This window comes from Felis catus, chromosome B3 (assembly GCF_018350175.1).
Source record: "Felis catus isolate Fca126 chromosome B3, F.catus_Fca126_mat1.0, whole genome shotgun sequence".
Lineage (NCBI taxonomy): Eukaryota > Metazoa > Chordata > Mammalia > Carnivora > Felidae > Felis > Felis catus.
Window position 1 is genome coordinate 118383313 of NC_058373.1, and position 24717 is coordinate 118408029.

General features: G+C 37.1%; 1 protein-coding gene across 11 annotated transcripts in view; it reads right to left on the reverse strand.

Moving 5' to 3' along the window:
* NUMB (NUMB endocytic adaptor protein) overlaps positions 1 to 24717 on the reverse strand; it is a 203872-nt gene that overhangs the window by 77276 nt on the left and 101879 nt on the right. Inside the window, exon 1 of one of the 11 annotated variants that reach the window (XM_019833262.3) lies at positions 1956 to 2215. The exons of the other annotated variants lie outside the window; for them this stretch is intronic. The gene's annotated coding sequence lies outside the window, so the exon portion shown is untranslated. Of the gene's footprint in view, positions 1 to 1955; positions 2216 to 24717 lie in introns of those variants that run through there. 11 annotated transcript variants of the gene reach the window in all.

Consider the following 24717-nt stretch of genomic DNA (forward strand, 5'->3'; position numbering starts at 1 on the left):
CCTTTAAACATACTTAAAGAAGAAGTTCTACTAGGATTAAATTATTCTAAAGAAAAAAAATTCTTGCAAGTAGTATAACATCAGAATGTACTTTCATATCTATAATTATTACAGAATGAAAGTAAACTAATAGCTTTCCATTATAAAGGTCCAAGTCTCATCATTAACTCTGTAAATTAAAAGGGATTAAACTATAGTCATTTTTGGTTTTGTTACTAGAAGAGGTACCTCTCTAATGCCTTCAGTAGAAATCACAAAACTACAGGGAAGGAAGACCTAACTGATAAAAAACAACAGGACATTCAAGAACCTATGAATAAATGTAATGAATAAGTGTCCCTTTACAGAACGGGTCTCAAAATCTGAAACCAATATCTCCAGTTTTCCGTTAAGGAGCATAGCATTGTTCATTCTTTCCCTGAAGGGATTTAACCACCTCAACCAGCCTCAAAGAGATCTTAACTTTTGAAAATGATGTGACAAAGGTATAAAAGGAAACATCTCTGTCAGAGTGTTAAATAGCAAGGAATTGAACATTAGTTCCCACATGACACCAATGAAAAGCTTCAAAAATCAAAGTTAGCATTCTGAGGAAAATAATTTTGTATTTTAAAATGCATAATGCCACACCAGAACTATTACTAAATTAGCTAATTTGCACAGACGAGCCAATCTTACCACACATCTTCTTAAAAGGTAAAAATTCTGACAAATGGCAATGTAAAAACCCCTGGGTTTTCTAAAAATGAATTTATTTTTTCTCAAATCACAATTGATTTGTAGAGTATATGAAGTAGATACTAAATAATCACACGACTGGACAAAAGGTAGTCCACTCTTTTGCCTTTAAGTAGATGACTCATTCCTAAACTACTTTAAATAAGAGTCTACCTTAATCTAATAGGCTCCCCTCATTCCTCCCCAAAATTCCACAACCTTTCCTGACAATACATCCTGTTATTACTTCCTCGTATCATACTTTAAAACATACACACAAATATAAGAAAATAAAAAAAAACCTATATCCTTGCTCAAGTTGGCACTCTGAGAATCTTGAGGTAAAAAGCCCAAGAGATTCCTTTCTTCTTAATTTCTTTCTCTTAGCAAAAAAAGAGGCGTAGGGGGGTAACCTACACTCAGTTGTCCTGGTCAGACACCTGAAAGTCATCTCCTCATTCACTCTTTCTCTGACCAACAATTCTGCTGCTTTTGCCTCCTTAGTATATCTTGAATTCATTCCCCCACCCACCACATCAGTTCTATCCTCAGACATTTTTGTGTAAATTATTGCCAAAGTCTATTACTTAATGGTTGCTTTGCTTCCAAGAAAGGTCCATTCTAATCTGTTCTCTTGATTACTGCCAGAGTGCTTTATAAAACACAAATCTGACCATGCAATTACTCAGCTTAAAATCCTTCACTTGCTTCACAATACTTTCCAGATAAAGTCCAAATTCCTAAACTTGGCAAAACACAGTCCTTTTTCATCTGGCTTCACTCACCAATCCCCATTGACATGCTAAGCTCCAGCCACACTAAACTACTTACAACTCTCCAAACAAGGCATGCCCTCTTTCAGAGCCTATTTGTGTGTTCCTCCATCTGCCTAGCAAGACCTTTCCCCATTTGCCTCTGATTAAAGTCTACTCATCTTTGAAGAGTCAACTTGGGAGTCTTCAGGGAAGCTAGTAGCATTGTCTTCTTGACAAGCCCCTAGCTGGATGGGGTTAGGTCCTTCCATTTCATATGATTCCCATTAATATCCTTGGATTACTTCTTTTACTGCACTCATCAAAACTAACAGCAATTTTCTATTTCCTTAATAGTAAACTCTATCTTATTTATTTAAATACTACCCCTGCATCTTAACACAGGATCTCTCATATACATGGCACACTATAAATTTGAAGAAATAAAAGATAAAATAGACCCCCATCATATTAGATAATATTTACCAGGTAGGATAAATGTAGACATATAGGAGCAGAGAGAATCACCGGTGTTGGAAGAGACTGCAGAGATAATGGTAGGCCAGCCTCCCACTGACAAAAGAACCACCTTGACAACTTCCCTTAAAGGAAGACATACGGTCTCTGTCTAAATAACTCTAGTATAGGTTTATTTCATCTTTGGGCAGTTACTTATTGTTGTACATTCTGCTGACCAATAAGAGAACAGAATAGAAGTATCAAGATTTGGAATCTAAATATCTTGTGACTGGGACCCGAGTGGCTCAGTTGGTTAAGCGTCCAACTCTTGGTTTCAGCTCAGATTATGACCTCATAGTTCATGAGTTTGAGCCCTGCTTAGGGCTCTGTGTTGACAGTGTGGAGCCTGCCCACACTGAGCCTGCCCATTCTCTCCCCGCCCTACCCCCCCCCCACCGCTCTCTCCCCGACCCGCTGCTCTCTCCCTGTCCCTCCCCTGTGCATACTGTATCTCTCAAAAATTAAAAAAAAAAATCTTGTGACTTTCAGTACTAAAATCATTATCAGCATTTCTACAGAGAGTATTACTTATCAGTGATTTTCAAATTATGCTTTAAGTAGCCCTAGGATTTCCAGGGAGGAGACCCAGGTGCCATTGGTTGGTTGTGGAAATAAAGAGAACAAAGTTAGAAGACTACACTCAATTCAGGAGGGACATCAGGTCCCTGTCACAGCTTCAAACAGACAAACTCCACTTTATCTGATTCACATATTGGGATTCCATATATGTTTAAGGAAAGGGTTTCATGGCTGAAAATTTTTTGAAAATGAGTGATATAATCATAACAGTTCTAAAATGAACTTGGCAAAAGGAAAATATAATATCTTGCTTGTTACTTCTTAATGAGTAACTACCAATGGTTTGTAAATAACCAAGGGAGAGACCAAACATTCTGTTTTCAAGTAATCTATATATAATGATTTTGCTTACAAAGACAAAAGAGACAACAAGAAAAAATACAAAACCTGTTAATATAAAGTAACATCCACTATAGGCCCTCCATAAAGTTAAACTTTACTACCAAATAAAGAAAATCATGCCCCTTGAGAAAGTCCTGGTTGAACACAGGTAAAGTATATATTTTTGTTAGTATAAAAAATGAGAACAAAAAATCTTACTTTGGGGGCGCCTGAGTGGCTCAGTCGGTTAAGCGGCCGAGTTTGGCTCAGGTCGTGATCTCATGGTCTGTGAGTTCGAGCCCCGCGTCGGGCTCTGTGCTGACAGCTCAGAGCCTGGAGCCTGTTTCAGATTCTGTGTCTCCCTCTCTCTGACCCTCCCCCGTTCATGCTCTGTCTCTCTCTGTCTCAAAAATAAATAAACGTTAAAAAAATTTAAAAAAAAATCTTACTTTGTACCACAAACTAAATTTAAAAAAAAGTCATCCCCATTGTACTAGCTAGACATAATTGCCAAATGTAGAAAATCTCTTCACAGTTCTCATTCTTAACTGCTCTGCAAAATTTGACACCATGATTCCAGCTCTCCTTTGTACACTTCTTTCCTTGTTGTCTCTCCCCACCCCAATACCCCACACCTCTGGTTTATCTTCTTCACCTCTGTTGCTGCCGATACTCTGAGGGCTTCCTCTACTTTTTCCCACCCACTGAGGGTATTCCCCAAATATCGGTCCTCAATTTGTACTTCCTTGTTTATACTATCACTCTTGGTGAAATAATCAACTTAAACCATCACTCCAACTGTGATGATTTCCCAATAATAATAATCTTACTCTTGTATTCAAATTCCTCTATTTAGGTGCATTGGTGTTGCCTCAAATACATCAATTTAAAGTTAAATCATCACCTCTTACCTCCCCTTAAGTCCTCCCCTTCTGTCTGACCCAATTTGTTTGGGTCAGTAAAAACTGAGAACTTACTATGTGCTGGGCCCTGTTGCAGATGCTAGTGGATACAGAAATTAATAAGACAACTTGCCTTTAGGTGGCTCTCTCCCCTCATGAAAGGTTAATGTAATAATAGCACTATGCAAAGTATGCTCTGGAAGCACAATCAAGGTTCAGGAAACATTTCCTATAGAAGATATTGCCCGAGTTAACTTTTAAAGGAAGAACAAAAATTAGCCACATACAATAGGAGGGAAAAGATATTCCAGGTAGAGGCAACAGCATCAACAAACAAATAGATGCAGGAAATCAAATGCTAGGCAGAAATTCAAGAAGAGTGCAGACAAAGATCAGGTACTGATTTCATCCTATGGACAACCAGAAGCCACTAAAAGGTTTTACACACGTCAATGACATGGTCAGAACTGCAATATAGTTAGATTATTCTGGTGGTAGTATGGAAAACAAATCTGAGGGCAAAAGACTATAAATGAGTTAGAAGGAGTTTTAAATAGTCTAGGCAATTTATGAAAACAGCTTGAACTAGGCCAGTGGTAGTGGTGTAGCTAGAAAAAGGGAAATGAAAAGTTTAAAAGTAAGAGTAGCAAAGAGAATTGAGTCAACATGATATATCTGCTGCAAGAAATTTTCTTTTGCCCAGGGTGATAAGACTAAACCAGTAATTAGCTTCATTGTTTGCTCCAAGAAATTCTTGCAAACTAACTTATCTGGGCAAACAGTGTGTGCATTAGAGCAAACAGAATTAAACTCAGCTTACTTAGACATGGTAAGAAGTGCACGCACTACATAACTGGCCAGTATGTACTAATACATACAGCCATACCAGTGATTACATTTTTGCAATGCTTACATTCTAGATAGTAAATAGCCACTGTGCTAGATTTCTCTCCTATCCATCACTTCACCTTCCACAACTCAACAACTAATAGGTTAATACCCAGTTTAACAGAGTACTAAGGCCAGTGAAGGTTTTGATTGGCCAGTAACAATACAAGTCAGATGCCAAAGTCCCATCTCTCCCAGGCACACCCGTTGGCTCCCTACATGGTTCTCAGAGGGTTGCCCTCCCTTTGTGGGCAACTGCCTGGTCCAAAGAGGAAGATGCAATAACTCTCCATTCTGTCCACCATGTGGGTCCCCATCTCAAAATATTCCAGGTGAGATCAGGAATAGACGAGTTAGAGAAGACAGCACCGTAAACAGTGACACTAGCTATCCAGTAGTCAAACAGACCAACTAGCTCTTCATTAATGGATAAAATAGCAAGATCCAATTATATGCTGTCTCCAGTAAACCTACTTTTTTTTATTAAAAAAATTTTTTTAATGTTTATTTTTGAGAGACAGAGCATGAGCAGGGGAGGGGCAGAGAGAGAGGGAGACACAGAATCTGAAGCAGGCTCCGAACTGTCAGCACAGAGCCCAATGCAGGGCTGGAACCCATGAACTGCAAGATCATGACCTGAGCCAAAGTGGGACGCTTAACCAACTGAGCCACCCAGGCGCCCCTACAGTAAACCTATTTTAAACATAAAGACACAAATAGGTTAAAAGTAAAAAGACAAAAAACAATACACCACGTTAATAGTAGTCAAAATAAAGCTGGAGTGGCTGTACATTCCCTTCTCAATAACCAATAGAATAAGTAGACAGAATCAACAAGTATATAAACAGCAAAACTTGAACAACAGTATCAACCAACATGATCTGATTGACATTTATAGAATTCTTCTATCCAATGATAACAGATTATACATTCTTCTGAAGTGCATGTGGAACATTTAGCAACATAGACCATGTTCTGGGCCATAAAACAACTCTCAAATTTAAAAGGAATCATACAAAGTATGATGTCTAACAACAATGGAATTAAATCACCAAATATTTGTAAACTACATTTCAAAATAGCCCATGGGTCAAAGTACAAATCAAAAGGGAATTCAGAAAGTCTTTTGGACTAAATGAAAACACAATCTATAAAAATTTACAGGATGCTGCAAAAGCAATACTTAGCAAGATAGCACTAAACCAGTGCTTTTCAACCAGGGACATTCACTGCATATCTGGACACATTTGGCAATATCTGGAAATATTTTTGGTTGTTCCCAGGGAGGTGTTATTGGCATCTAGTGGGTATTGGCCAGGGACACTGCTAAACATCCTATAGGACAGCCCTACAACAAAGACTCATCTAGCTTAAAATGTCAATAGTGCCACTATTGAGAAACCCTGCACTAAATATCTATTTTTATAAGCTTATTTATTTTGAGAGAGAGAGAGAGAGAGAGAGAGGGAGGGAGGGAGGGGAAGGGGAGGGAGAGAAAGAGGGAGAGAGAGTGAATTCCAAGCAGGCTCTGCACTATCAGGTTCTGCACTTGAACTCATCAACCATGAGATCATGACCTGAGCCAAATGTGGACGCTTAACTGACTGAGCTCCCCAGGTGCCCCAAAATGTCTGTACTCTTTGTTTTTAAAAGAAAGGTCTTACTTAACCATGTCCTAAGCTTCCACCTATAGAAACTAAAGGGACAAAGAAGTGCAAAGTAAGCAGAAAAAAGGAAAGAGTAGAGATCAGAACAGAACGCAGTAAAAAGTAGGAAAATAGAAAAAGGGAAACCAAAAGATTATTCTTTGAGAAGATCAACAAAACTGATAAACCTGTAGCCACACTGATCAGGGGGTAAAAAGATACAAATGATCAATATCAAGAATGAAAGAATGTCATCACTATAGAAAAGAATAATAAGGGAATATTATGAACAAGTTTAGGCTAACAAATTCATTGATAACATGGAAATACACCTTGCAAGTGCCAAACTACCACAGTTCACTTAAGACAAAATAGATAACATAAACAGTCCTATACCTAATCTATTAATGAAATTGGATTTATAGTTAAAAATCTTTCCACAAAGATAACTCCTGGGCTATGGATTCACTGATGAATTCTACCAAACATTTAAGAAATCATACCAATTCTATGGGGCATCTGGGTGGCTCAGTCGGTTGGGTGTCCAACTTTGGCTCAGGTCATGATCTCACAGCTTGTGAGTTCCAGCCCTGCGTCAGGCTCTGTGCTGATAGCTCAGAGCCTGGAGCCTGCTTTGGATTCTGTGTCTCCCTCTCTCTGTGTCCCTCCCCTGCTTGTACTCTGTCTCTGTCTCTCTCTCTCTCTCTCAAAAATAAAGATTAAAAAAAAAAAAAAAAGAAATCATACCAATTCTGCAAACTCTTAGCAAAATATTGAAGGGCGGGGGGGAGGGGATGAATATTTCTCAAATTCTTCTATCAGGTTAATAAGAGTCTCCTGCTTTGGTTTTCTTTTCCAAGATTGCTTTGGCTATTTGGGGTCTTTTCTGGTTCCATACAAATTTTAGGATTGTTCGTTCTAGCTCTGAGAAGAATTCTGGTGTTATTTTGATAGGGATTGCATTGAATATGTAGATTGCTTTGGGTAGTATCGACATTTTAACAGTATTTGTTCTTCCGAGCCAGGAGCATGGAATCTTTTTCCATTTTTTTGTGTCTTCTTCAATTTCTTTCATAAGCTTCCTATAGTTTTCAGTGTATAGATTTTTCACCTCTTTGGTTAGATTTATTCCTAGGTATTTTATGGGTTTTGATTCAACTGTAAATGGGATCGATTCCTTGATTTCTCTTTCTGTTGCTTCATTGTTGGTGTATAGGAATGCAACCGATTTCTGTGCATTGATTTCATATCCTGCAACTTTGCTGAATTCATGAATCAGTTCTAGCAGTTTTCTGGTGGAATCTTTAGGGTTTTCCATGTAGAGTATCATGTTATCTGCAAAGAGTGAAAGTTTGGCCTCCTCCTGGCTGATTTGGATGCCTTTTATTTCTTTGTGTTGTCTGACTGCAGAGGTTAAGACTTCCAATACTATGCTGAATAACAGTGGCGAGAGTGGACATCCCTGTCATGTTCCTGACCTTAGGGGGAAAGCCCTCAATTTTTCCCCATCGAGGATGATATTAGCATTGGGTCATTCATATATGGCTTTCATGATCTCGAGGTACGCTCCTTCTATCCTACTTTCTTGAGGGTTTTTATCAAGAAAGGATGCTGTATATTGTCAAATGCTTTCTCTGCATCTATTGAGAGGATCATATGGTTCTTGTCCTTTCTTTTATTGATGTGATGAATCACGTTAATTGTTATGCGGATATTGAACCAGCCCTGCATCCCAGGTATAAATCCCATGTGGTCGTGGTGGATAATTTTTTTTAATGTATTGTTGGAGCCGGTTGGCTAATATCTTGTTGAGGACTTTTGCATCCTTGTTCATCAGGGAAATTGGTCTATAGTTCTCCTTTTTAGTGGGGCCTTTGTCTGGTTTTGGAATCAAGGTAATGCTGGCTTCATGGAATAAGTTTGGAAGTTTTCCTTCCATTTCTATTTTTTGGAACAGCTTCAAGAGAATAGGTGTTAACTCTTCCTTAAATGTTTGGTAGAATTCCCCTGGAAAGCCATCTGGCCCTGGACTCGTTTTTTGGCAGATTTTTGATTACTAATTTGATTTCTTTACTGGTTATGGGTCTGTTCAAATTTTCTATTTCCTCCTGTTTCGGTTTTAGTAGTGTATATGTTTCTAGGAATTTGTCCATTTCTTCCAGATTGCCCATTTTATTGGCATATAATTGTTCATAATATTCTCTTGTTATTGTTTTTATTTCTGCTGTATTGGTTGTGATCTCTCCTCTTCCATTCTTGATTTTATTTTGGTCCTTTCCTTTTTGATCAAACTGGCTGGTGATTTATCAATTTTATTAATTCTTTCAAAGAACCAGCTTCTGGTTTCATCGATCTGTTCTATTGTTTTTTTGTTTTTTGGGTTTTTTTTTTTTTTGGTTTCAATAGCATTAATTTCTGCTCTAATCTTTATTATTTCCTGTCTTCTGCTGGTTTTGGGTTTTATTTGCTGTTCTTTTTCCAGCTCTTTAAGGTGTAAGGTTATGTTGTGTATCTGAGATCTATGCTTTCCTCTTATGACCTTTGCTGCGTCCCAGAGGTTCACAGTTCCTGAGATTGAGCCCCAAGTCAGGCTCTGTGCTGACAGCATGGAACCCACTTGGAATTCTCTGTCTACCTCTCTTTCCACCCCTCCCCCGGCTCACATGTGTGTGTGTGCATGCTCTCTCTCTCAAAATAAACATACATTAAAAAAAAAAAAAGCTATAGACCAGTATCTCTCATGAGCATACATGCAAAAATTCTAAACAAAATTTTAGCAAATCAAACCAAACATTAAAAGGATAATACATCATGACTACATGGAGTTTTTCTAAGAAATGCAGTTAAGTAACATTCAAAAATCAATGTAATTCACCTTATTAGCAAAATTTAAATGTCCCTGTCAATATTTAAGTTTGAAGCTATATCTTTTCTTCCTTGAATTCAAAGATTATACTGAGATTTTTTTTAATGGGTTAAAAGTCAACTAATTTTAAGCATAATATTTATATATATCATAGAAAGTTAATACTTAGCCCTGATTTTTTGGTGTGAATTATAGTCATATACTCCCAACTCCACCTCAGATGTCTTCAAATCAAATTCATGTTTCCTTTCAATCAAGCTCTTCCCCCTAATTTTCCTATTTCTACGTAACATTTTTACAACCATCAAAGCTTTACAATTATAACAGCAAACTCTGGGTGTGGAGCCTGATGCTGGGCTCATTCTTACAACCGTGAGATCATGACTAGAGCTGAAATCAAGAGGCAGGTGTTTGCATGCCTGGGTGGCTCAGTTGGTTGAGCGTCCGACTTCGGCTCAGGTCATGGTCTCGCGGTTCAGTTCGTGGGTTCAAGCCCCGCGTCGGGCTCTGTACTGACAGCTTGGAGCCTGCTTTGGATTCTGTGTCTCCCTCTCTCTGCCCCTCCCTGGCTCGCGCTCTGTCTCTCTCTCTCTCTCAAAAATAAAGAAACATTACAAAAAATTTTTTTAAATAAAAAAAAGGGTAAAATTATAAAAAAAGAGAAAAGAGGTTTCACATTTATTTGAAGATAAGATTTGTTTTACTCAGCATCCCGTAGACATTTGTTCATGTAAATTTTAATTTACATATTACAAAACCTTGAATATTTTAATTAAAACTTATTAATAAGTATTTATTGACTATCTACCATGCCATAAAGCAATAAAAAGAAAAAAGCCTGCCTCTATGAAGATAGAAAATAAGTAGGCAGATTATTTACAGATAAGATCAAATAAGTTTTCAGCATGTTCGCAAACTGGGTATTAAACACAGCCTTTATTAAAAATTAAATTATACACCATAAAATAAATTATTAAAAAATTTTAAAGTTTATTTCTCTTGAGAAAGGAGAGAAAGCACACAAGGGAAAGAGAATCCCAAGCAGGCTCCATGCTGTCAGTGCAAGTCCGACTCAGGGCTCCATCCCACAGACTGTGAGATCATAACCTGAGCCGAAATCACAAGCCAGATAATTAACCAACTGAGCCATCCAGGTGCCCCTAAATAAGTTATTTTATTTTATTATTTTTTATTTTTAAAAATACAATTTATTATCAAATTGGCTAACATACAGTGTGTACAGTGTGCTCTTGGTTTTGGGGGTAGATTCCTATGATTCATTGCTTATATATAACACCCATGCTCATCCCAACAAGTGCCTCCTCAATGCCTATCACCCATTCTCCCCTCTCCCCTGCCCCCCACATCAACTCTCAGTTTGTTCTCTGTATTTAAGCATCTCCTATGGTTTGTCTCCCTCCCTCTCTGTTTTAACTATTTTTTCCCCTTCCCTTCCCCCATGGTCTTCTGTTAAGTTTCTCAAGTTCCACGTATGAGTGAAAACATATATCTGCCTTTCTCTGACTGACTTATTTCACTTAGCATAATACCTACCCTCTAGTTCCATCCACATTGCTGCAAATGGCAAGATTTCATTCTTTCTCATTGCCAAGTAGTAGCCCATTGTATATATAAACCACATCTTCTTTATCCATTCATCAATTGATGGGCATTTAGGCTCTTTCCATAGTTTGGCTATTGTTGAAAGTGCTATAAATATTGGGGTACATGTATCCCTATGAATCAGCACTCCTGTATCCTTTGGATAAATTCCTAGTAGTGCTATTGCTGGGTCATAGGGTAGTTCTATTTTTCATTTTTTGAGAAACTTCCATACTGTTTTCCAGAGCGGCTGCACCAGTTTGCATTCCCACCAGCAGTGTAAGAGGATTCCCATTTCTCCACATTCTTGCCAGCATCTGTTGTTTCCTGAGGTGTTAATTTTAGCCACTCTGACCAGTGTGAGGTGGTACCTCCGTGTGGTTTTGATTTCTATTTCCCTGATGATGAGTGACGTTGAGTATCTTCTCATGTGTCTGTTGGCCATCTGAAGGTCTTCTTTGGAAAAGAGTCTATTCATGTCTTCTGCCCTTTTCTTCACTGGATTATTTGTTTTTTGGGTATTGAGTCTGGTAAGTTCTTTATAGATTTTGGATACTAATCCTTTATCTGGTATGTCATTTGCAAATATCTTTTCCCATTCCATTGGTTGCCTTTTAGTTCTGTTGATTGTTTCCTTTGCAGTGCAGAAGCTTTTTATCTTGATGAAGTCCCAATATTCATTTTTGCTTTTAATTCCCTTGCCTTTGGAGACGTATAGAGCAAGAAGTTGCTGTGGCTGAGGTCAAAGAGGTTGTTGCCTGTTTTCTCCTCTAGAGGTTTGATGATTTCCAGTCTCACATTTAGGTCTTTCATCTATTTTGAGTTTATTTTTGTGTATGGTATAAGAAAGTGGTCTAGTTTCATTCTTCTGCAGGTTGCTGTCCAGTTCTCCCAGCACCATTTGCTAAAGAGACTGTCTTTTTTCCATTGGATACTCTTTCCTGCTTTGTCAAAGATTAGTTGGCCATAGATTTGTGGGCCCAATTCTAGGTTCTCTATTCTATTCCACTGGTCTATGTGTCTGTCTTTGTGCCAATACCACACTGTCATGATGATTACAGTTTTGTGGTAGAGGCTAAAGTCTGGGACTGTGATGCCTCCCACTTTGGGTTTCTCCTTCAATATTACTTTGGCTATTTGGGGTCTTTTGTGGTTCCACACAAATTTTAGGTGTGTTCTAGCTTTGAGAAGAATGCTGGTGCAATTCTGATTGGGATTGAATTGAATGTGTAGATTACTCTGGGTAGTATTGACATTTTAACAATATTTATTCTTCCAATCCATGAGCATGGAATGTTTTTCCATTTCTTTCAGTCTTCTTCATCAATTTTCTTCATAAGTCTTCTATAGTTTTCAGCATACAGATCTTTTACATCTTTGGTTAGGTTTATTCCTAGGTATTTTATGGTTCTTGGTACAATTGTAAATGGGACTGATTTCTTGACTTCTCTTTCTATTGCTTCATTATTGGTGTATAGAAATGCAACTAATTTCTGTACACTGATTTTGTATCCTGTGACTTTGCTGAATTCATGTATCAGTTCTATCAGCTTTTTGGTGGAGCCTTTTCCGGGTTTTCCATGTAGAGTATCATGTTGTCTGTAAAAAGTGAAAGTTTGACTTCTTCTTTGCCAATGTGGATGCCTTTTATTTCATTTTGTTGTCTGACTGCTAAGGCTACGACTTCCAACACTATGTTAAACAACAGTGGTGAGAGTGGACATCCCTGTCATGTTCCTGGTCTTAGGGGGAAAGCTCTCAGTTTTTCCCAATTGAGGATGATATTAGCTGTGGGCTTTTCATATATGGTTTTTATGATGTTTAGGTATGTTCCTTCTATCCCAACTTTCTTGAAGGTTTTTATTAAGGAAGGATGCTGTATTTTGTCAAATGCTTTTTCTTCCTCTATTGACAGGATCATATGGTTCTTATCCTTTCTTTTATTCGTGTGATGTATCACAATGATTGATTTGCAAATATTGAACCAGGCTTGCAGCCCAGGAATGAATACCACTTGATCATGGTGAATAATTCTTTTTATACGCTGTTGAATTCGCTTTACTAGTACCTTGTTGAGAATTTCTGCATCCAGATTCATCAGAGATATTGGCATCTAAATCTCCTTTTTAGTAGAGTCTTTGTCTGGTTTGGGAATCAAAGTAATGCTGGCTTCATAGAATGAGTCTGGAAGCCTTCCTTCCATTTCTATTTTTTGGAACAGCTTGAGAAGGATAGGTATTAACTCTGCTTTAAATGTCTTGTAGAATTCCCCTAGGAAGCCATCTGACCTAGGACTCTTATTTGTTGGGAGATTTTTGATACCTGATTCAATTTCTTCACTAGTTATGGGTCTGTTCAAATATTCTATTTCTTCCTGTTTGAGTTTTGGTAGTGTGTGGGTATCTAGGAATTTGTCCCTCTCTTCCAGGTTATCCAGTTTGTTGGCACATAATTTTTCCTAATATTCTCTGATAATTGTTTGTATTTCTGAGGGGCTAGGTGTGATAAGTCCAGTTTCACTTGTGATTTTATCTATTTGGGTCCTCTCTCTTCTTTTTGAGAAGTCTGGCTAGGGGGTTATCAATTTTATTTATTTATTTATTTATTTATGTATTTATTTATTTATTTTCAAAAAACCACCTCTTAGTTTCATTTCATTCTTAGTTTAAAATCTAGTTTGTCTGCTATTCATTGATCTGTTCTACTCTTTTTATCGATTCTATATTTTTTATTTCTGCTCTAATCTTTATTATTTCTCTTCTTCTGCTGGCCTTGGGGTTTATTTGGTGTTCTGCTTCTAGTTCCTTTAGGTGTGCTGTTAAATTTTGTATTTTAGATTTTTCTTGTTTTTTGAGATAGGTCTGGATTGCAATGTATTTTCCTCTTAGGACTGCCTTTGCTGCATCCCAAAGGGTTTGGACTTTCATTTTCATTTTCACTTGTTTCCATATATTTTTTAATTTCTTCTTTAATTGCTTGGTTTACCCATTCATTCTTTAGTAAGATGTTTAACCTCCATGCATTTGGAGGTTTTCCAGGCTTTTTCCTGTAGTTGATTTCAAGTTTCAAAGCACTGTGATCTGAAAATGTGCATGGTATGATCTCAATTATTTTATATTTATTGAGGGCCACTGTGTGACCCAGTATGTGATCTATCTTGGAGGATGTTCCATGTGCACTTGAGAAGAATGTGTATATTCTGCTGCTTTTGGATATAAAGTTCTGAATATACCTGTCAAGTCCATCTGGTCCAGTGTATCATTCAGGGACATTGTTTCTTTATTGACTTTCTGCCTAGATTATCTGTCCATTGTTGTAAGTGGAGTATTAAAGTAACCTGCAATTACCGCATTCCTATCAATTAGATTGCTTATGTTTGTGATTGTTTTATATATTTGGGGCTTCCAAATTGGGTGCATAAAAATTTATAATTGTTAGCTCTTCTTGGTGGATAGACCCCATAATTATAATATAATGCCCTTCCTCATCCCTTGTTATAGTCTTTTAGTTTAAAATCTAGTTTGTCTGATATAAGTATGGCTATTTCAGCTTTCTTTTGACTTCTAGTAGCATGTTACATGGTTCTCCATCCCCTGACTTTCAACCTGAAGGTGTCCTCAGGTCTAAAATGGGTCTCTTGTAGACAGCAAATAGATGGGTCTTGATTTTTATCCATTCTGATACCCTATGTCTTTTGATTGGAGCGTTTAGTCTATTTACATTCAGTGTTATTATTAAAAGATATGGATTTAGTGTCATTGTATTATCTGTAGGTTTCATGCTTGTAGTGATTTCTCTGGTCCTTTGTAGTCTTTGCAACAATCCAAAGAGTCCCCCTTAGGATCTCTTGTAGGGCTGGTTTAGTGGTGATGAACTCCTTCAGTTTTTGTTTATCTGGGAAAACCTTTGTCTTTCCTTCCATTCTCAATTGACAGTCTCGCTGGATAAAGGAATCTTAGCTGTATATTTTTCCTATTCACAACGTTGAATATTTCCAGCCACTCCTTCTGGCCTGCCAAGTTTCAGTAGATAGGTCTGCTACTTACCTTCATGCGGCTACCCCTGTATATTTTATTATTTTTTAAAGGTTTATTTTTCAGAGAGAGAGAGCACGCACGCTCACATGAAGAGCAGGGGAGGGGCAGAGAGAAAGGGAGAAGCCGAAGCAGGCTCCAGGCTCTGAGCTGTCAGCACAGAGCCCAATGTGGGGCTCAAACTCACAAACCAGGAGATCATGACCTGAGCTGAGACTGGACGCTTAACTGACTGAGCCACCCAGGTGCCCCCTAAATAAGTTATTTAAAACAAAGGTAATAAATACTAAAAACTTATCACTTCCTGATCATTTTATTACATTTTATTATTTATGCTCCTGAAGTTATGTATGATTTTGTATCTGTATGTGGAAAAAGTATGTAATGCTAGGCTATTCTGTATCTCCACAACATCATATTCAGTGACTTCATGTTGGTGGCTTGAAATCAGCCATAGTGGAAGTATTTACACCCCAGAATTTGGCAAAACCTACTAATCATAGCTTGAATGATTGTTTTACTAATGTCCGGATCTAAGAAATTGATGGAGAAAATCCTTCAAGCTACAACTACACAGAGAACTAGCAGTGACACATTTACTAGCACACCACTGACTAGCATGTTAGAAGATGGTAAGTCTATACACAAAAAGATGAACAGCGTTAAGAGGGGGATCAGAAGTGCTGGAGGCAGGGATAAAGTTTTAAGTTAAGAAAGTAATATTTGAGCAAAGAACTGAAGGAGCTAAAAAAGTGAGCTATATGAACAGGATGAGAGTTCCAGAAAAAGAAAATAATCAGTGTGAAGCTCCTGAGGGGCTGGCTTGTCTTGAGTGTCTGACAAAAAGAAAGGAGGTCAGTGTGTTCAGTGCAAAATGAAGACAATAGAAAGGAGAGAGGAGACCAAATGGTTACACAGGGCAAAGTCATATAGGGTCTTGTAGGCTAAACACTGATTCTTCCTCTGAGAGAAATGGGAAGTCATTCAAGGTTCTAAATAGAACTTGTTTTGCAATTGGCTGCTGGGTTAAGAATGGATTGAAGAGGGATGCCTGGGTAGCTCAGTCAGTTAAGTGTCCGACTTTGGCTCAGGTCATGATTGCACTGTTTGTGGGTTTGAGCCTTGTGTCAGGCTCTGAGCTGTCTTCGGATTCTGTGTCTCCCTCTCTCTCTGCCCCTCCTCTGTTCACACTCACTCTCTCTCTCTCGCTCTCAAAAGTAAACAAAAATTAAAAAAAAAAAAAAAGAATGGATTGAAGATTTCCTTTTTGATTTCTTGGTGGAACCATTCATTGTTTATAGCATGTTCTTTAGATTCACGTATTTGGGATCTTTCCAGTTTTTTTTTTTTTCTTCCTTGTGATTGATTCCTAGTTTCATAATGTTGTGATCAGAAAAGATGCATGATGGGGCACCTGGGTGGCTCAGTCGGTTAAGCGCTGACTTAGGCTCAGGTCACAATCTCGCGATTTATGAGTCTGAACCCCGCACTGGCCTCTGTGCTGACAGTGTGCAGCCTGGAGCCTGATTCAGATTCTTTGTCTTCCCCTCTACTCCTCCCCTGCTCGTGCTCTGTGTGTCTCTTTCTCTCTCAAAAATAAATAAACGTTAAAAAAATTTTTTTAAGAAAAGATGCATGAATAGGATTTCAGTTTTTTTGAATCTGTTGAAATTTGTTTTGTGGGCCAGCATAATCTATTCTATAGTATGTTCCAGGTGCACTTGAAAAGAATGTGTATACTCCTGTTTTGGGATGGAATGTTTTGACTGTATCTGTTAGATCCATCTGGTCCAATGTGTCAGTCAAAGCCACTATTTCCTTGTTGATTTTCTGTCTGGATGACTACTATCCATTGATGTAACCGGGGTGTTAAACTCCCCTACTATTATTGCATTACTGTTAATTTCTTCCTTTATGTCTGTTAATAGTTGCTTTATGTGTTTAGGTGCTCCCATGTTGGGTGTATAAACATTTATAATTGTTACATTCTCTTGTTGGATTGTTCCCTTTATGATTACAGTATCCTTCTTTGTCTCTTATTACATTCTTTGTTTTACATTCTATTTGGCTTATATAAGTATTGCTACCCCAGTTTTCTTTCTACTTCCATTTGCATGAGGAATGTTTTTTCACCCCTTCCCTTTCAATCTGCACGTGTCTTTAGGTCTCAAGTGAGTTTTATAAGTAAACTGCTACAGCCACTGTGGAAAAGAGTATGGAGGTTCCTTAAAATGTTAAAAATAGAATTACCATATGATCCAGTAATTCCATTACTGCAAATTTCCCCAAAGGAAATGAAAACATTGGAGTGTCTGGGCAGCTCGGTTGAGCATCTAACTCTTGATTACAGCTCAGGTCATGATCTCACAGTTCATGGGATCGAGCCCCACATCAGGCTCTGAGCAGACAGTACAGAGCCTGCTTGGGATTCTCTCCCTTTGCCCCTCCCTGGCTTGCACGTCTGTGTGCACTCTCTCTCAAAATAAATAACCTTAAAAAAAAAAAAAAAGGGAAATGAAAACACTAATTCAAAAAAATACATGCACCCTTATGTTTACTGCAGCATTATTACAATAGCCCAGATAATGGAAGCAACCCAAGTGTCCATGAATAGATGAATGGATAAAGATACGGTATATGTGTACAATGGAATACTACTTAGTCATAAAAAAGAATGAGATTTTGCCATTTGCAACAACATGGACCCTAGAGAATACAAAGCTAAGTGAAATAAGTCAGTTAGAAAAACACAAATGTATTATCTCACTCATATGTGAAATTTAAGAAAGAAAATAAACAAACCAAGAAAAAAGAAGACAAACAAAAAACCTTGTCTCAAATACAGAGAACAAACTAGTGGCTATCAGAGGGGAGATGGTAGGGGGGTGGGTGAAACAAAGGGGATTAAGTGTACACTTATCATATTGAGCACTGAGTAATGTATGGAATTGCTGAATCACTATACTGTACACCTGAAATTAATATAACACTATGTAAATTATACATAAAAAAATAAATGAATGAATAAAAAATGTTTTGGAAACAGAGGTGGTGGTTGTACAACACTGTGAATGTACTAATAAATACCACTGAATTTTCACTTAAAAACAAAAAAGAATGGATTGAAGGGAAAAAGCATGAGGTTAGGGAGACAATTAGGAGGCTACTATAATAATACAACAGATGATGGTGAACTGGATCCAGATGGTTAATAGAAGTGCTCCTGAATCTGATTTCCTTAACAGCTCTAGAAAATGCACTGTTCACTGATACAGTATCTGTTGAAATCACATTAAGTCTATTTAAATGGGAGACAGGTATATGAGATCCCACTATTAATGCTGAAATTAAACACAAACAGATCAACTGTTTCAAACAGGAAGTCTTATCTACAGTATCAATCAAAAGATCAGCTGAACTGTCCTATTTTTCATGGCAATTTAACTTCATGCTTAACAAAATAAATAAATTTCTTCAACACTGCCTAAGTGTATGAATGTATGATGGATTACATGCACATTTTAGAGTAATTTGCTCTACACAGGGAAGAATAAAGAACAAGAAGATATAATAAATATCAGGCATCCACTGTGTGAATAATACTATAGTAAGAGTTTCATGTGCAAGTTTACAGATTGTTAAGAAATAACTGTCCCTAACCACAGGAAGCCGGCATGAAAGGGAAGAGACTAATTATAGGATTAACTCCGAAATGCCCCCTAAAAACATCACATACAGAAAATGGCAAAATAAAACCCCAAATAAAGGAAAACATTCTAAACCGATTCTCTGTTAAGAAAAACTTAACTAGTAAGCAAAGGTTCATCTGACATGTTCTCAACAACTAAGGAGGTTAAAATTCCTAAAAGAATCTTCTATGGCCAGTTCAGTCATGTAAGGTATAGTACTATTATGTCTTTAAACAAACAAAAATTCTCTAATATACAATAAGGAACAATAATTGATTCACATGGTGAGCCACAAGCTGGAAATGGTCTTACCTGTTAGAAAAACGTAATGAAACTAAAAAGACCAAGAATGAATGGAACAAAAAGTATAATTTCTAACAATGGCTTATCAATGTGGCATATGTAGTTAGTTTTACGGTAATGAAGTTGGATTATTTTAATATAAAAATATTTTAACAAGAGTAACTCTATAATAATACAAGACTTTCTATAGTGGTTGTTTACATTAGAATGGACTACTCAGAAAGACTGCATAAGTATCACTTTTCTGAGTAATCAGGAATATGCAAATCAAAACACCATATGTCATTTTACCTCTGTCAGTTTAGCAAATATTAAATAATCAAATAATAAAACATGGAGCAAAAGCATTCTTATTCCCTTAATAGGAGAATAAATTGGTGCAACCATTTTGAAAAGTAATCTCACATTGCCTAGGAAAGTTGAAGACACCTATTCCTTTACAATTTACTGATTCCATTTCTAGGTCTACATTCTAGAGAAATTCTCACACAAGTGTACAAAAAGGTATGCAACATAATATCTATGTAGCACTGTTTGTTGTAACAGTAAAATAACACTAGAATCTAATTATCCATTCAGAGAAGAAATACAGAATACTCACACATTAGAATACCCTGCAGAAGTAAAAATGATACCTTGATAAAAAATAAATCTCAAAAAATAAATTAATCAAGAGTAAGGGAAGTAAAAAGGAATGATCTACAGCATATAACATGGATGAATCTCACAATCACAATGTTGAAAGAAGGGAGCAAATTGCTTATATTATGATTCATTTATATGCATACTAACAACACTGAGAAAATATCACCTATATAACAGGCACTGTACACATTGCAGGTAATGATTCATTTAATCCTCAAAACAGTACTATCAGGTAAATTCTATATTTTTAAAGATTATTTATTTATTTTGAGAGAGAGAGAAAGAGAACATGCACACACATGCGGGGTGGCAGAGAGAGAGACAAAGTGAGCTGACAGCGCAGAGCCAGATGCGGGGCTGGGGGCTCAATCCCTCGATCCTGAGATCATGACCTGAGCCAATATCAAGAGTCAGATGCCCAGCCAACTGAACCACCAGGTGGCCCAAGTAAATTCTATTTTTAATCTCTTTTTTCATACATGAAGAAGCAGGCACAGAGAAGTAATTTGCCCAAATTACATGGTGGCAGAACCACCTGGCATAAGAATCTGTGTTCTTAGTTTTCTGACATTACACTGCCTCTCAAAAATATGCAAAACTAAACAAGATAACATCAAGGATACCTACATAATTAACAAAACTAAAGAAAATAAAAGAATGATAAACATAATTAAGAGCAGTGTTACTGAGGTAAAAGAAAGGGGGACATAACAGGGAAAAGTTCACATGGGGACTTAAAAGTTTTAGTAATGTTCTAATTCTTTATTTTTTTAAATTTTAATCCCAGTATAGTTAACATGCAGTATTATATTTGCTTCAGGTGTACAACATAGTCATATGACAATTCTATACATTACCCAGTACTTATCATGGTAACTATATTTCTTAAGTTTATTTATTGCTTTTGAGATAGAGTATGCAAGTGGGGGAAGGGGCAGAGAGAGAGAGGGGGAGAAAATCCCAAGCAGGCTCCACACACAGCAGAGAGCCTGACCAGGCTGGATCTCACCAACTGCGAGATCATGACCTAGGCCAAAATCAACTGTGGGACATTCAAGTGACTGAGCCACCCACGTGCCCCAGTAAGGACACTCTTAATCCCCTTCTATTTCACCATCCCCTCTGGTAACCATCAGTTTGATCTCTATAGTTAAGAGTCTGATTTTTAAATCTTTTTTCTTTGTTTCCTTCATTTCTTAAATTCTACATATGAATGAGATCACATGGTATTTGTTTTTCTCTGACTGACTTGTTCCACCAGCATTATACTCTAGATCCATCCATGTTGTTGCAAATGGCAAGATTTCACTTGTTGTTCTGGCTGAGTAATATTCCACTGTGTAAAACACTACATCTTCTTTACGCATGCATCTGTCAATGGACACTTCCATAATGTGGGCTGCTTCCATAATTTGGCTATTGTAAATAATGCTGCAGTAAACAACTGGGGTGCATGTCTCCCTTGGGATTAGTGTTTTTATATTCTCTGGGTAAATACCTAGTAATGGAACTACTGGATCATAAGGTAATTCTATTTTTAACTTTCTGAGGAACCTCCATGCTGTTTTCCACGGTGGCTGCACCACAGCATTCCAGCAGCAGCAGAGCGCAGGGGTTCCTTTTTCTCCACATCCTCACCAACACTTGTTTCTTGTGTTGTTGGTTTTAGCCATTCTGACAGGTGTGAGGTGATATCTCATTGTGATTTTGACTTGCATTTCCCTGATGGCTAGTGATGTTGAACATCTTTTCATGTGTGTGTTAGCCATCGGTATATCTTCTTTAGAGAAATGTCTGTCCAGACATTTAGAGAAAGTGGTCTAGTTTCATTCTTTTCCATGTAGCTGCCCAGTTTTCCCAATGCCATAGGTTGAGGAGACTGTCTTTTTGCCATTGTACATTCTTGCCTCCTTTGTCAGAGATTAATTGACCATATAATTGTGAGTTTACTTCTGGGCTCTCTGTTTTGTTCCATCGATCTATGTGTCTGTTTTTTGTGCCAGTACCATATTGTTTTGACTACTACAGCTTTGCAGTAGGTCTTGAAATCTCCGTTTGTGATACCTCCAGTTTTGTTCTTCCTTTTCAAGACTGCTTTGACAGTTTGGGGTCTTTTGTGGTTCCATACAAGTTTTAGGATTATTTGTTCTAGTTCTGTGAAAAATGCTGTTGGTTATTTTGATAGGAATTGCATTAAATCTGTAGGTTGCTTTGGGCAGTATGGCCATTTTGACAATATTTGTTCTTCCAGTCCATGAGCATGGAATGTCTTTCCATTTCTTTGTGTCATCTTCATTTCTTTCATCGGTTTTTCAGAGTACAGGTCTTTCACCTCTTTGGTTAAGTTTATTCCTAGGTATTTTATTATTTTTGGTGCAGTTGTAAATGGGATTGTTTTCTCAATCTCTCTTTCTGCTACTGCATTATTAGTGTCTAGAAATGCAAAGGATTTCTGTATACTGATTTTGTATCCCATGATCTTACTGAATTAATTTATCGGTTCTAGTAGCTTTTTGGTGGAATCGTTGGGGCTTTCTATATGTAGAATCATGTCATCTGCAAATAGTGAAAGTTTTTACTTCTTCCTTACCAATCTTGGATACCTTTTATTTCTTCTTCTTGTCTCATTGCTCTGGCTAGGACTTCCAGGGCTATGTTGAATAAAAGTGGTGAGAGTGGATATCCTAGTCTTGTTCCTGATCTTAAGGGGAAGGCTCTCAGTTTTTCACTGTTGAGTATGATGCTAGCTCTGGGTTTTTCCTTACATGGCCTTTTTTATGCTGAGGTATGTTCCTTCTAAACCTGCTTTGTTGAGGGTCTTTATCATGAATGGATGTTGTACTTCGTCAAATGATTTCTCTGCATCTACTGAAATGATCACGGTTTTTCTCCTTTCTCTTACTGATGTGATGATGCATCACGTTGATTGAGTTGTGGATACTAAACCACCCTTGCATCCGGGAACAAATCCCACTCGATTGTGTGATTGTGGTGAAAGATTTTTTAAATGTATTGTTGGATTCGGTTTGCTAATATTTTGTTGAGGATTACTGCATCTATGTGCATTAGAGATATTGGTCTGTAGTTCTCTTTTTCTGTAGAGTCTTTATCTGGTTTTGGTATCAGAGTTAACGCTGGATTCACAGAATGAATTGGAAGCTTTCCTTCCTCTTCTGTGTTTTGGAATACTTTTAGAAGAATAGGTATTAACTTTTCTTTAATTGTGTTGTATAACTCACTTGTGAAGTTGTCTGGTGCTGGACTTTTTGTTTCTTGAGAGTATTTTTTATTACTGATTCAATTTCATTGCTGGTAATTGGTCTGTTCAAATTTTCTATTTCTCCCTGATTCCGTATTGGGAGGTTATATGTTTCTAGGAGTTTATCTATTTCTTCTAGGTTGTTCAATTTGTTGGAATGTAATTTTTCATAATATTCTTTATAATCCTTTGCATTTCTGTGCTGTTAATTCTCCTCTTTCATTTCTGATTTTCTTTGAGTCCTCTCTTTTTTTGTTTGTTTTTTTCTGATGAGTCTGGCTGAAGGTTTATTAATTTTGTTGATCTTTTTGAAGAACCAGCTCCCGGTTTCATTGATCTGTTTTACTGTTTTTTAGTTTCTATTTCATTCATTTCTGCTCTAATCTTTATTTTCTTCCTTCTACTGGTTTTGAGTTTCATTTGTTCTTTTTATAGCTCTAATTTTAGGTGTATGTTTAGGTTATTTGAGATTTTTCTTGCTTTTGGGGTTTGTCTATACTCCAATAACTTTCCTCTTAAAACAGCTTTCGCATCTCAAAGATTTTTGGATCAATGTGCTTTTGTTTTCATTTGTCTCATTGTATTTTTTTTTCACTTCCTCTTTGACTTCTTGGTTGACCCATGCAGTGTTTAGTAACATGTTATTTAAGCTCCATGTATCTGTGTTCTTTCCAGGTGTGCGTGTGTGTGTGTGTGTGTGTGTGTGTGTGTGCGTGGTTGATTTCCGGTTTCATAGTGCTGTGGTCAGAAAAGGTGCATGGTATGACTTCAACTTTTTGAATCTGTTGAGACTTGTTTTGTGGCCTAATATGTGATATATTCTGGAGAATATTCCATACTTCAAAGGAATATGTATTCTGTTCTTTTAGGATGGAATGTTCTGAATGTATATCTCTTAGCTCCATCTGGTCCAATGTGTCATTCGAAGCCACTGTTACCTTGTTGATGATCTATCCATTGATGTGAATATGGTGTTGAAGTCCCCCACTATTATTGTATTACTATCAATTAGTTCCTTTATGTTTGTTATTAGCTGCTTTATGTATTTCAGCGCTACCAGGTTGGGTCATAAATTTTTACAATTGTTATATTTTCTTGTTGAATTATTCCCCTTTAGATTATGTAGTGTCCTTCTTTGTCTCTTGTTACAGTCTTTGTTTTAAAGTATATTTTGTCCTATATAAGTATGGCTACCCTAGATTTCTTTTCACTTCCATTTACATGATAAATGCTTTTCTATCCCTACCCTTTCAATTTGTATGTGTCTTTAGGTCTGAAAACAGTCTCTTGTAGGCAGGTCTTACTTTTTTATGCATTCCACCAACCTGTGTCTTTTGATTGGACCGTTTAGTCGATTTACATTCAAAGTAATTGTTGATAGGTATGTACTTACCGCCATTTTGCTATTTGCTTTATGGCTGTTTTTGTAGTTCTTCCCTGTTCCTTTCTTCTCTTGCTCTCTTCTCTCATGATTTTTGCTTTCTTTAGCCATATACTTGGATTCCTTTCTCTTTATTTTTTGTATTTCTATTACAGATTTTTTACTGGTGGTTACCATTGGTTCATATATAACTTCTTAGGCATAGAGCAGTCTATATTAAGTTGATGGTCACTTAAGTTTAAACCCATTCTTTACTACCCACCCCCACCATTTTTTAGGTATATGGTGTCATACTTTCTTATATCCTTTTATTTTGTGAATCCCATGACTGATTTTTATAGACATACTTAATTTTACTGCTTTTGTACTTCCTAACTTTTCTCACTCCTGCTTATGGTCTTTCCTTTCCATTCAAAGACTCCCATTTAACATTTCTTGTAGGGCTGGTTTAGTGGTCATGGATTCCTTTAATTTTTGTTTGGAAAACTCTTTATCTCTCCTTCTGTTCTAAATAACCTTGCTGGTAGGAATAATCTTGGCTGCAGGTTTTTTTCTTTCAGCACTTTGAAAATATCATGCCACTCCTTTCTGGTCTGTAGAGTTTCTGCTGAAAA